Source organism: Phyllobates terribilis, unplaced genomic scaffold (genome assembly GCF_046119375.1).
Source record: "Phyllobates terribilis strain yellow unplaced genomic scaffold, ASM4611937v1 Scaffold_4__5_contigs__length_816908805, whole genome shotgun sequence".
NCBI lineage: Eukaryota > Metazoa > Chordata > Amphibia > Anura > Dendrobatidae > Phyllobates > Phyllobates terribilis.
This window is the reverse complement of record NW_027362764.1, coordinates 6,998,044-7,010,648: the sequence shown is the minus strand read 5'-3', so window position 1 is coordinate 7,010,648 and position 12,605 is coordinate 6,998,044.

The window sequence follows — 12,605 nt, the reverse complement described above, 5'->3', positions numbered from 1 at the left end:
CAGAGACGGCCGGAGCGTCAGGACCCTTCTCCAGAGACGGCCGGTGTGTCAGGACCCTGCTCCAGAGACAGCTGGTGTGTCAGGACCCTTCTCCAGAGACGGCCGGAGCGTCAGGACCCTTCTCCAGAGACGGCCGGGACGTCAGGACCCTGCTCCAGAGACAGCTGGTGTGTCAGGACCCTGCTCCAGAGATGGCGGGGGCATCAGGACCCTACTCCAGAGACGGCCGGTGTGTCAGGACCCTGCTCCAGAGACGGCCGGTGTGTCAGGACCTTGCTCCAGAGACGGCCGGTGTGTCAGGACCCTGCTCCAGAGACGGCTGGGGCGTCAGGACCCTGCTCCAGAGACGGCCGGGGCATCAGGACCCTTCTCCAGAGATGGCGGGGGCATCAGGACCTTGCTCTAGAGACGGCCGGTGTGTCAGGACCCTGCTCCAGAGACGGCCGGGGCATCAGGACCCTGCTCCAGAGACGGCCAGTGTGTCAGGACCCTTCTCCAGAGACGGCCGGGGCGTCAGGACCCTGCTCCAGAGACGGCCGGGGCATCAGGACCCTGCTCCAGAGACGGCCGGGGTGTCAGGACCCTGCTCCAGAGACAGCTGGTGTGTCAGGACCCTGCTCCAGAGATGGCGGGGGCATCAGGACCCTGCTCCAGAGATGGCGGGGGCGTCAGGACCCTGCTCCAGAGACGGCCGGAGCGTCAGGACCCTTCTCCAGAGACGGCCGGAGCGTCAGGACTCGGATCTTACACCGCTTATCTGAGCTAATGACGGATTCTCTCTCCTGCTCAGTCTGTATTGTCCATGTCCCTGTATTCTGCCTTCTCTTCTTCTTGTGAATATACTTAACATAGTAACATAGTTTTAAAGGTTGAAGGAATAAGTCCATCTAGTTCACCCCACAGCCTAACATGTTGATCCAGAGGAAGGGAAAAAAAACCATGTGGCAAACACCAAGCTCCACATTGGGGGAAAAAATTCCTTCCCGACTCCATACAACAATCAGACTAGTTCCCTGGATCAACGCCCTATCAAGGAATCTAGTATATATAACCTGTAATATTATACATCCAGGCCCTTCTTAAATGTTAGTAGTGAATCCCTCATTACACATCATGCGGCAGAGAGCTCCATAGTCTCACTGCTCTTACAGTAAAGAATCTGCGTCTGTGATTATGATTAAACCTTCTTTCCTCCAGACGTAGAAGATGCCCCCTTGTCCCCGTCTCTGGCCTCAGAGTAAAAAGATCAGTAGAAAGGTCTCTGTACTGTCCCCTCATATGCTTGTACATAGTAATAAGATCACCCCGAAGCCTTCGTTTCTCCACAGTAAATAACCCCAAGTGTACTAACCTGTCTTGGTATTGCAGACCCCCCAGTCCTCTAATAACCTGTCTTGGTATTGCAGACCCCCCAGTCCTCTAATAACCTGTCTTGGTATTGCAGACCCCCCAGTCCTCTAATAACCTGTCTTGGTATTGCAGACCCCCCAGTCCTCTAATAACCTGTCTGGGTATTGCAGACCCCCCAGTCCTCTAATAACCTGTCTTGGTATTGCAGACCCCCCAGTCCTCTAATAACCTGTCTTGGTATTGCTGACACCCCAGTCCTCTAATAACCTGTCTTGGTATTGCAGACCCCCCAGTCCTCTAATAACCTGTCTTGGTATTGCAGACCCCCCAGTCCTCTAATAACCTGTCTTGGTATTGCAGACCCCCCAGTCCTCTAATAACCTGTCTTGGTATTGCTGACACCCCAGTCCTCTAATAACCTGTCTTGGTATTGCAGACCCCCCAGTCCTCTAATAACCTGTCTTGGTATTGCAGACCCCCCAGTCCTCTAATAACCTGTCTTGGTATTGCTGACACCCCAGTCCTCTAATAACCTGTCTTGGTATTGCAGACCCCCCAGTCCTCTAATAACCTGTCTTGGTATTGCAGACCCCCCAGTCCTCTAATAACCTGTCTGGGTATTGCAGACCCCCCAGTCCTCTAATAACCTGTCTTGGTATTGCAGACCCCCCAGTCCTCTAATAACCTGTCTTGGTATTGCTGACACTCCAGTCCTCTAATAACCTGTCTTGGTATTGCAGACCCCTCAGTCCTCTAATAACCTGTCTTGGTATTGCAGACCCCCCAGTCCTCTAATAACCTGTCTTGGTATTGCAGACCCCCCAGTCCTCTAATAACCTGTCTTGGTATTGCAGACCCCCCAGTCCTCTAATAACCTGTCTTGGTATTGCAGACCCCCCAGTCCTCTAATAACCTGTCTTGGTATTGCAGACCCCCCAGTCCTCTAATAACCTGTCTTGGTATTGCAGACCCCCCAGTCCTCTAATAACCTGTCTTGGTATTGCAGACCCCCAGCCCTCTAATAACCTGTCTTGGTATTGCAGACCCCCCAGTCCTCTAATAACCTGTCTTGGTATGGCAGACTCCCCAGTCCTCTAATAACCTGTCTTGGTATTGCAGACCCCCCAGTCCTCTAATAACCTGTCTTGGTATTGCAGACCCCCCAGTCCTCTAATAACCTGTCTTGGTATTGCAGACCCCCAGTCCTCTAATTACCTGTCTTGGTATTGCAGACCCCCCCGTCCTCTAATAACCTGTCTTGGTATTGCAGACCCCCCAGTCCTCTAATAACCTGTCTTGGTATTGCAGACCCCCCCAGTCCTCTAATAACCTGTCTTGGTATTGCAGACCCCCCAGTCCTCTAATAACCTGTCTTGGTATTGCAGACCCCCCAGTCCTCTAATAACCTGTCTTGGTATTACAGACCCCCCAGTCCTCTAATAACCTGTCTTGGTATTGCAGACCCCCCAGTCCTCTAATAACCTGTCTTGGTATTGCAGACCCCCCAGTCCTCTAATAACCTGTCTTGGTATTGCAGACCCCCCAGTCCTCTAATAACCTGTCTTGGTATTGCAGACCCCCCAGTCCTCTAATAACCTGTCTTGGTATTGCAGACCCCCCAGTCCTCTAATAACCTGTCTTGGTATTGCAGACTCCCCAGTCCTCTAATAACCTGTCTTGGTATTGCAGACCCCCAGTCCTCTAATAACCTGTCTTGGTATTGCAGACCCCCCAGTCCTCTAATAACCTGTCTTGGTATTGCAGACCCCCCAGTCCTCTAATAACCTGTCTTGGTATTGCAGTCCCCCCAGTCCTCTAATAACCTGTCTTGGTATTGCAGACCCCCCAGTCCTCTAATAACCTGTCTTGGTGTTGCAGACCCCCCAGTCCTCTAATAACCTGTCTTGGTATTGCAGACCCCCCAGTCCTCTAATAACCTGTCTTGGTATTGCAGATCCCCCAGTCCTCTAATAACCTGTCTTGGTGTTGCAGACCCCCCAGTCCTCTAATAACCTGTCTTGGTATTGCAGACCCCCCAGTCCTCTAATAACCTGTCTTGGTATGGCAGACCCCCCAGTCCTCTAATAACCTGTCTTGGTATTGCAGACCCCCCAGTCCTCTAATAACCTGTCTTGGTATTGCAGACCCCCAAGTCCTCTAATAACCTGTCTTGGTATTGCAGACCCCCCAGTCCTCTAATAACCTGTCTTGGTATTGCAGACCCCCAGTCCTCTAATAACCTGTCTTGGTATTGCAGACCCCCCAGTCCTCTAATAACCTGTCTTGGTATTGCAGACCCCCCAGTCCTCTAATAACCTGTCTTGGTATTGCAGACCCCCCAGTCCTCTAATAACCTGTCTTGGTATTGCAGACCCCCCAGTCCTCTAATAACCTGTCTTGGTATTGCAGACCCCCCAGTCCTCTAATAACCTGTCTTGGTATTGCAGACCCCCCAGTCCTCTAACAACCTTGGTCGCTCTTCTCTGCACCCTGCCGCCTGATGAAGAGGTTGGAGCAGTCTGCAGCGCTCGCTCTGTCACGTCACTTATTGGATTCCTGTTGGCCATTACTAGGTCTCATATCTATAAGATTGTTACTTTGTGTCTCTTACTGAGAACAATCAATCTTTTTTTATCGGGTTAATAAGGAATCAAAAGCTTTTTTTTTCTTCTCACTTCCATAGACACATATTGAAATGCACCATCACATACACATGTATATATATATATACAGCTACATAGGCACAAAATGTATAATATATATAAGCAGCACGGTGGCTCAGTGGTTAGCACTGTACTATATATGGGGCAGCACGGTGGCTCAGTGGTTAGCACTGTACTATATATAGGCAGCATGGTGGCTCAGTTGTTAGCATTGTACTATATATAGGGCAGTACGGTGACTCAGTGGTTATCACTGTACTGTATATAGGACATCAAGGTGACTCAGTGGTTAGCACTGTACAGTATATAGGACAGCAAGGTGACTCAGTGGTTAGCACTGTACTGTATATAGGACATCAAGGTGACTCAGTGGTTAGCACTGTACTATATATAGAACAGCAAGGTGACTCAGTGGTTAGCACTGTACTATATAAAGAACAGCAAGGTGACTCAGTGGTTAGCACTGTACTATATATAGGGAAATACGGTGACTCAGTGGTTAGCGCTGCACTATATATAGGGCAGTACAGTGGCTCAGTGGTTAGCACTGTACTATATATAGGGCTGCACGGTGACTCAGTGGTTAGCACTGTACTGTCAGCACTTCACTGTGTAACTCCCTGTGCCAAGCGGGGAGTTACACAGTAGGTGAAATAAATATTGGACACTTCCCCAATTTTCTAAGTAAATCTATTTCTAAAGGTGCAATTGACATGAAATTCTCCCCAGATGTTAGTAACAACCCATCTAATCCACACAGGAAAGAAATCACCAGAGATGTCCATAAATTATGTGTAATAATGAGAAATGACACAGAGAAAAGTATTGATCACATGAAGAAAGTGAGGAGCAAAATGTCCTGGAAAGTCCTGACACCGGCTGAGATCGGTCACTGGTTAGAAAGCGATCCTCTGTGGTTCCTGTTTGGTTACTTTGTTTCCTGATCCTCTGCGGTTCCTGTTTGGTTACTTTGTTTCCCGATCCTCTGCAGTTCCTGTTTGGTTACTTTGTTTCCTGATCCTCTGCGGTTCCTGTTTGGTTACTTTGTTTCCCGATCCTCTGCGGTTCCTGTTTGGTTACTTTGTGTCCTGATCCTCTGCGGTTCCTGTTTGGTTACTTTGTGTCCTGATCCTCTGCAGTTCCTGTTTGGTTACTTTATGTCCTGATCCTCTGCGGTTCCTGTTTGGTTACTTTGTTTCCTGATCCTCTGCGGTTCCTGTTTGGTTACTTTGTTTCCTGATCCTCTGCGGTTCCTGTTTGGTTACTTTGTGTCCTGATCCTCTGCGGTTCCTGTTTGGTTACTTTGTTTCCTAATCCTCTGCGGTTCCTGTTTGGTTACTTTGTTTCCCGATCCTCTGCGGTTCCTGTTTGGTTACTTTGTTTCCTGATCCTCTGCGGTTCCTGTTTGGTTACTTTGTTTCCTGATCCTCAGCGGTTCCTGTTTGGTTACTTTGTTTCCCGATTCTCTGCGGTTCCTGTTTGGTTACTTTGTTTCCTGATCCTCTGCGGTTCCTGTTTGGTTACTTTGTTTCCTGATCCTCTGCAGTTCCTGTTTGGTTACTTTGTTTCCCGATCCTCTGCAGTTCCTGTTTGGTTACTTTGTTTCCTGATCCTCTGCGGTTCCTGTTTGGTTACTTTGTGTCCTGATCCTCTGCTGTTCCTGTTTGGTTACTTTGTTTCCCGATCCTCTGCAGTTCCTGTTTGGTTACTTTGTTTCCCGATCCTCTGCGGTTCCTGTTTCGTTACTTTGTTTCCCGATCCTCTGCGGTTCCTGTTTGGTTACTTTGTTTCCTGATCCTCTGCGGTTCCTGTTTGGTTACTTTGTTTCCTGATCCTCTGCGGTTCCTGTTTGGTTACTTTGTTTCTCGATCCTCTGCAGTTCCTGTTTGGTTACTTTTTTCCTGATCCTCTGCGGTTCCTGTTTGGTTACTTTGTTCCCTGATCCTCTGCAGTTCCTGTTTGGTTACTTTGTTTCCCGATCCTCTGCGGTTCCTGTTTGGTTACTTTATGTCCTGATCCTCTGCGGTTCCTGTTTGGTTACTTTGTGTCCTGATCCTCTGCGGTTCCTGTTTGGTTACTTTGTTTCCTGATCCTCTGCGGTTCCTGTTTGGTTACTTTGTGTCCTGATCCTCTGCGGTTCCTGTTTGGTTACTTTGTTTCCTGATCCTCTGCGGTTCCTGTTTGGTTACTTTGTTTCCCGATCCTCTGCGGTTCCTGTTTGGTTACTTTGTTTCCTGATCCTCTGCGGTTCCTGTTTGGTTACTTTGTTTCCTGATCCTCTGCTGTTCCTGTTTGGTTACTTTGTTTCCGAGATCCTCTGCTGTTCCTGTTTGGTTACTTTGTTTCCTGATCCTCTGCAGTTCCTCTTTGGTTACTTTGTTTCCTGATCCTCTGCGGTTCCTGTTTGGTTACTTTGTGTCCTGATCCTCTGCGGTTCCTGTTTGGTTACTTTGTGTCCTGATCCTCTGCGGTTCCTGTTTGGTTACTTTGTGTCCTGATCCTCTGCGGTTCCTGTTTTGTTACTTTGTTTCTTGATCCTCTGCAGTTCCTGTTTGGTTACTTTGATTCCTGATCCTCTGCGGTTCCTGTTTGGTTACTTTGTTTCCTGATCCTCTGCGGTTCCTGTTTGGTTACTTTGTTTCCTGATCCTCTGCGGTTCCTGTTTGGTTACTTTGTTTCCTGATTCTCTGCTGTTCCTGTTTTGTTACTTTGTTTCCTGATCCTCTGCGGTTCCTGTTTGGTTACTTTGTTTCCTGATCCTCTGCGGTTCCTGTTTGGTTACTTTGTTTCCTGATCCTCTGCGGTTCCTGTTTGGTTACTTTGTTTCTCGATCCTCTGCAGTTCCTGTTTGGTTACTTTTTTCCTGATCCTCTGCGGTTCCTGTTTGGTTACTTTGTTTCCTGATCCTCTGCAGTTCCTGTTTGGTTACTTTGTTTCCCGATCCTCTGCGGTTCCTGTTTGGTTACTTTATGTCCTGTTCCTCTGCGGTTCCTGTTTGGTTACTTTGTGTCCTGATCCTCTGCGGTTCCTGTTTGGTTACTTTGTTTCCTGATCCTCTGCGGTTCCTGTTTGGTTACTTTGTGTCCTGATCCTCTGCGGTTCCTGTTTGGTTACTTTGTTTCCTGATCCTCTGCGGTTCCTGTTTGGTTACTTTGTGTCCTGATCCTCTGCTGTTCCTGTTTGGTTACTTTGTTTCCTGATCCTCTGCGGTTCCTGTTTGGTTACTTTGTTTCGCGATCCTCTGCGGTTCCTGTTTGGTTACTTTGTTTCCTGATCCTCTGCGGTTCCTGTTTGGTTACTTTGTTTCCTGATCCTCTGCTGTTCCTGTTTGGTTACTTTGTTTCCCGATCCTCTGCGGTTCCTGTTTGGTTACTTTGTTTCCTGATCCTCTGCAGTTCCTGTTTGGTTACTTTGTTTCCTGATCCTCTGCGGTTCCTGTTTGGTTACTTTGTGTCCTGATCCTCTGCGGTTCCTGTTTGGTTACTTTGTGTCCTGATCCTCTGCGGTTCCTGTTTGGTTACTTTGTTTCCTGATCCTCTGCGGTTCCTGTTTGGTTACTTTGTTTCCTGATCCTCTGCGGTTCCTGTTTGGTTACTTTGTGTCCTGATCCTCTGCGGTTCCTGTTTGGTTACTTTGTTTCCTGATCCTCTGCTGTTCCTGTTTGGTTACTTTGTTTCCTGATCCTCTGCGGTTCCTGTTTGGTTACTTTGTTTCCTGATCCTCTGCGGTTCCTGTTTGGTTACTTTGTTTCGCGATCCTCTGCTGTTCCTGTTTGGTTACTTTGTGTCCTGATCCTCTGCGGTTCCTGTTTGGTTACTTTGTTTCCTGATCCTCTGCGGTTCCTGTTTGGTTACTTTGTGTCCTGATCCTCTGCGGTTCCTGTTTTGTTACTTTGTTTCTTGATCCTCTGCAGTTCCTGTTTGGTTACTTTGATTCCTGATCCTCTGCAGTTCCTGTTTGGTTACTTTGTTTCCTGATACTCTGCGGTTCCTGTTTGGTTACTTTGTTTCCTGATCCTCTGCGGTTCCTGTTTGGTTACTTTGTTTCCTGATTCTCTGCTGTTCCTGTTTTGTTACTTTGTTTCCTGATCCTCTGCGGTTCCTGTTTGGTTACTTTGTTTCCTGATCCTCTGCGGTTCCTGTTTGGTTACTTTGTTTCCTGATCCTCTGCTGTTCCTGTTTGGTTACTTTGTTTCCTGATCCTCTGCGGTTCCTGTTTGGTTACTTTGTTTCCTGATTCTCTGCTGTTCCTGTTTTGTTACTTTGTTTCCTGATCCTCTGCGGTTCCTGTTTGGTTACTTTGTTTCCTGATCCTCTGCGGTTCCTGTTTGGTTACTTTGTTTCCTGATCCTCTGCTGTTCCTGTTTGGTTACTTTGTTTCCTGATCCTCTGCGGTTCCTGTTTGGTTACTTTGTGTCCTGATCCTCTGCTGTTCCTGTTTGGTTACTTTGTTTCCTGATCCTCTGCGGTTCCTGTTTCGTTACTTTGTTTCCCGATCCTCTGCGGTTCCTGTTTCGTTACTTTGTTTCCTCATCCTCTGCGGTTCCTGTTTGGTTACTTTGTTTCCTGATCCTCTGCGGTTCCTGTTTGGTTACTTTGTTTCTCGATCCTCTGCAGTTCCTGTTTGGTTACTTTTTTCCTGATCCTCTGCGGTTCCTGTTTGGTTACTTTGTTTCCTGATCCTCTGCAGTTCCTGTTTGGTTACTTTGTTTCCCGATCATCTGCGGTTCCTGTTTGGTTACTTTATGTCCTGTTCCTCTGCGGTTCCTGTTTGGTTACTTTGTGTCCTGATCCTCTGCGGTTCCTGTTTGGTTACTTTGTTTCCTGATCCTCTGCGGTTCCTGTTTGGTTACTTTGTGTCCTGATCCTCTGCGGTTCCTGTTTGGTTACTTTGTTTCCTGATCCTCTGCGGTTCCTGTTTGGTTACTTTGTTTCGCGATCCTCTGCGGTTCCTGTTTGGTTACTTTGTTTCCTGATCCTCTGCGGTTCCTGTTTGGTTACTTTGTTTCCTGATCCTCTGCGGTTCCTGTTTGGTTACTTTGTTTCCTGATCCTCGGAGACGACACAATGTAACTAGTGCTGGCGGTGAATGATCTGGCGCAGCATTGCTCAGCACCCAGTGCTGCCACCCTGCTCCTTCACAGCTCAGGATCTACCCAGGGGTGAAGCTACTGGGAACTCTTCTTCTAAATGATGGACCTCCGCCCTCCTCTGTCATGTGGCTGTGAGCGCCCTCTGGTGGCACAAAGATCTTTAGCATCTTCCTTGTTTTTCATGAGCTGCTCAGACTGTATTTCTGGGCTCAAGAAATGTGGGGCTTCTATGGGGCCGTGTTGTACCCCAAATCTTCTCCCTGCTCCCAAAGGAGGAGATCAGCACTAGAGACGGTAGTTTCTGTTGCAGAATTTACATTGGGTCCTGGAGTTACACAATATCCAAGATTTGTAATAATGAATGTAACAACATCTTTTATGTTTCCATTCTTCATTTTAATGTTCATGCTTGCTGTCAGTGAATGGAAAGTTTGCTGTCCGGACTGTACAGACAGGACAGATCATCTATAAGGTCTGATAGATTATTACTGACTCGTCCCCTAATAGACGCAGGTGATTGCTCCGATGTCACCTACACCCGGGTTGTCTTCTGCTGGACCCTCACTGTGCGGCATCCTGGGCCCCTCGAGGATTCTTTGCCCTCTGGGGGCTTCTGATTAAAGTGTGACTTCTGCCCCCGTGTCCTTTCAATACGATTAGGATGTTGTAATAAAGCATGTCTCCATTCACATTAGACGTTCCACATACATCCGGATACATCTTGTGTCTAACGCTCCGTTGTTTTTGCAGAACGCTGTGAAGAACGTAATTAACGGGACGCAGGTTTCTGAATTCTCCCAGGACCCGGGAAAATTACATAAGCAGCAATGTCTGGGCTGTATCTTCAGCCTCCTCCCGACTCATGGGTCACAGTCGTCACCCCCTGACCCGTCCGGGTGACCAGAGCCCCGTCTGCTGGTATCCAGGATCACGTCACCATCAGATCGCACATCATCAACTCTGCCCAGCACCGAGTTATCTTCTCCCATATTCCAGAACACTCTGAAGTCCTCACATAATAAATGCACTGCTTGCTGCAAGTGAATGGAAACATTCATTGATTATAATAGTTTTTATTTTTATAATAGTTTTTATTTTTATAGTGCCAACATATTCCGCAGCACTTTACAAATGATTATGACCAAACACCCAAAACTTGTGCCAACTGCAAGCTTAATAGAAAGTATTTTCCCCAGTGGACAGAGACTGAAGGGGCCCCTGTGCAAGAACAGTATAGGGGCCCTCCGCAGCCCAAGAGCTCCTCTCATTTCACAATCCCACCTGCCGTGGGATGTGGCCCCCTGATCTCTTGGGCCCCTGTTTGGCTGCACAGATTGCACCAATGATATCCATCCATGGTCTTTTCTACACAACTGGCACATATGAAATTTACTTATAGCCCCAAAACATCCAGCACATTGCAAATCAGCGCCCTTTTTCCCGAATTGCGTCGTTCGCCTTCATTTTTAACCCATTCTGCTTTCCTACGCGGAGAGACAACATAAAAATCATATATCGCACTCAATATAATGGCCGACATGAGCTGCTATATATATATATATATAGATATATATATATATATATACTCCTGAGGTATAGAGTATGTGATCAGAGCCGTACAATGTATCAGTGTTTGTTACAATGTATCAGTCTGGAGTTCCGTCAGTTTAGCTCACAGAGGATTGTCTAGACTGGGTGCAATTGTAACAGAGCCTCAGACAGAAACCCACCATGGTCTAGTCCAGGGGTCTCAAACTCAGCTGGGTATATGGGCCGCACACGGAAAAACATTTAATTTGGGGGGCCGCATTATTTGCAGGACAAAGTGACATTTTTAGTGATACCATTTTTTTTTTCTATGCACATTTTGAACAGGTCCCCATATTGCAGACTAGACTCTAGTCCTTCCTATTCTCACAGGTGAGGGCTTGTTACAAAGTATCAGTGTCAGTAACAACTTACATCTCAGGTTAACATAGCGCTGATATAGGATTGTCTGTACTGATATATTGTAGCAAACCCTCAGCTGTGAGAAATATTAGATAAAGTCAGATTTTTAGCCTCAGGGTATAAACAAGGATGTTCCTATTGACTGACAGTGAGCAGTGATGGTGAAAAAGGACCTGAAGACAAAGAAGGGACATTACCAAGTCTTCCGCGGCACGCCGAGTCCTGATCCATGTTCCGCCCTTTGTCAGCTCAGAACTCTCCGATACATTCCACTGAACCCATCGCATGGAGATCGGACGTCCGCTCCTCCACCGAGCTTTTGTTATTTTAAGAAAATTATCGAGACTGCCGCAAAATCAGACAAAACACTTACAGAAATATTCATGACCACAAAGTCTACATCTTTTATTCCTTCATGTGATAGATACAGTTCAGGTGACAGATGTAATGTACAGGAGGAATAACACAGCGATGCAGCTAATCGGGGTCACGGACGGGTCTGGTTTTGTAGTGACTGATTTATCTGTTATCGGTTTATTCCCTTCATCTCCATATTATGTATAACGACCACTAACCTGGTGCTGAGAGGAGACCGGAGAGCTGTGCCGCCCTCTAATGGACATATCTGGTACTGCCACAATGACACGAGATTTGCCGAATTCAGGTGAGCAGGTTATTGAATAAAGTTAATAAAACTTCCTGATGTCCGTTGAACTCCTTTTTTTATACTTTATATCTCTGTTATGTCACTGACACTTGTGCAGCCACCAAACAACAAGCAGCAGCTGTCATACTGACGGGCTCCAGTTGTCACGAATGGTGACACGCAATACTACACTTCACCTGTAGAGGCCACTACAACCCCAGAATCTGCTTCCACTTGTGTCAGAAGTTTGCGGGTGCGTGACCTGGGGGCTCATAAGTCTGCAGTCACAGAGTGACACACAGAGGGACGGCACACTTATCAGTTTTGACCGAACAACTGCTTTAAACCTTTCACTGCTCAAACACTAATGTCACGGGTGTGTCAGATGTAACAGACAGTCCCTCTGGATCTGGCTGCAGAAGGTCACTGCGTTTGGCTTTGCAGACACCTTCTTAATCCTTCTCACTTTTGGACCTAGCGGCAACCTCCCTCCTGCTCTGATTGACACACCCTGGTCTGAGTGTTTATAAACTCTCTGTCTGCTCCAGGCAGTCGCTGGTGATATTCTCATTTTCCCTTGTGAAGGCTTGGAGTAATAGCAGTCGGCTAGCTCCCTCTCTGGTGCCCTTGGAGGATGTTTGGTGTTATCTCTCTGATGTCTGCTCAAGCTAAATCCCCCCCCCCCTTTGTTTGTCTCCCTTGTTGTCTCTAGTTTATAGTGGGGACAGACCAGTGCTCACCCCCCCCCCATCTAGGGCCTAGCTCTAGGGATATACAGGGATTAGGTTTCCTGTTTGGCGATAGGTGTGGAACCTATATAGGGACGGTAGGACAGGTAGAGTAATATTAGATCTGCCTAGGGGACTCCACCCCCCCTTTCCCTAGTGTTTGGGCTCTCTGCAGG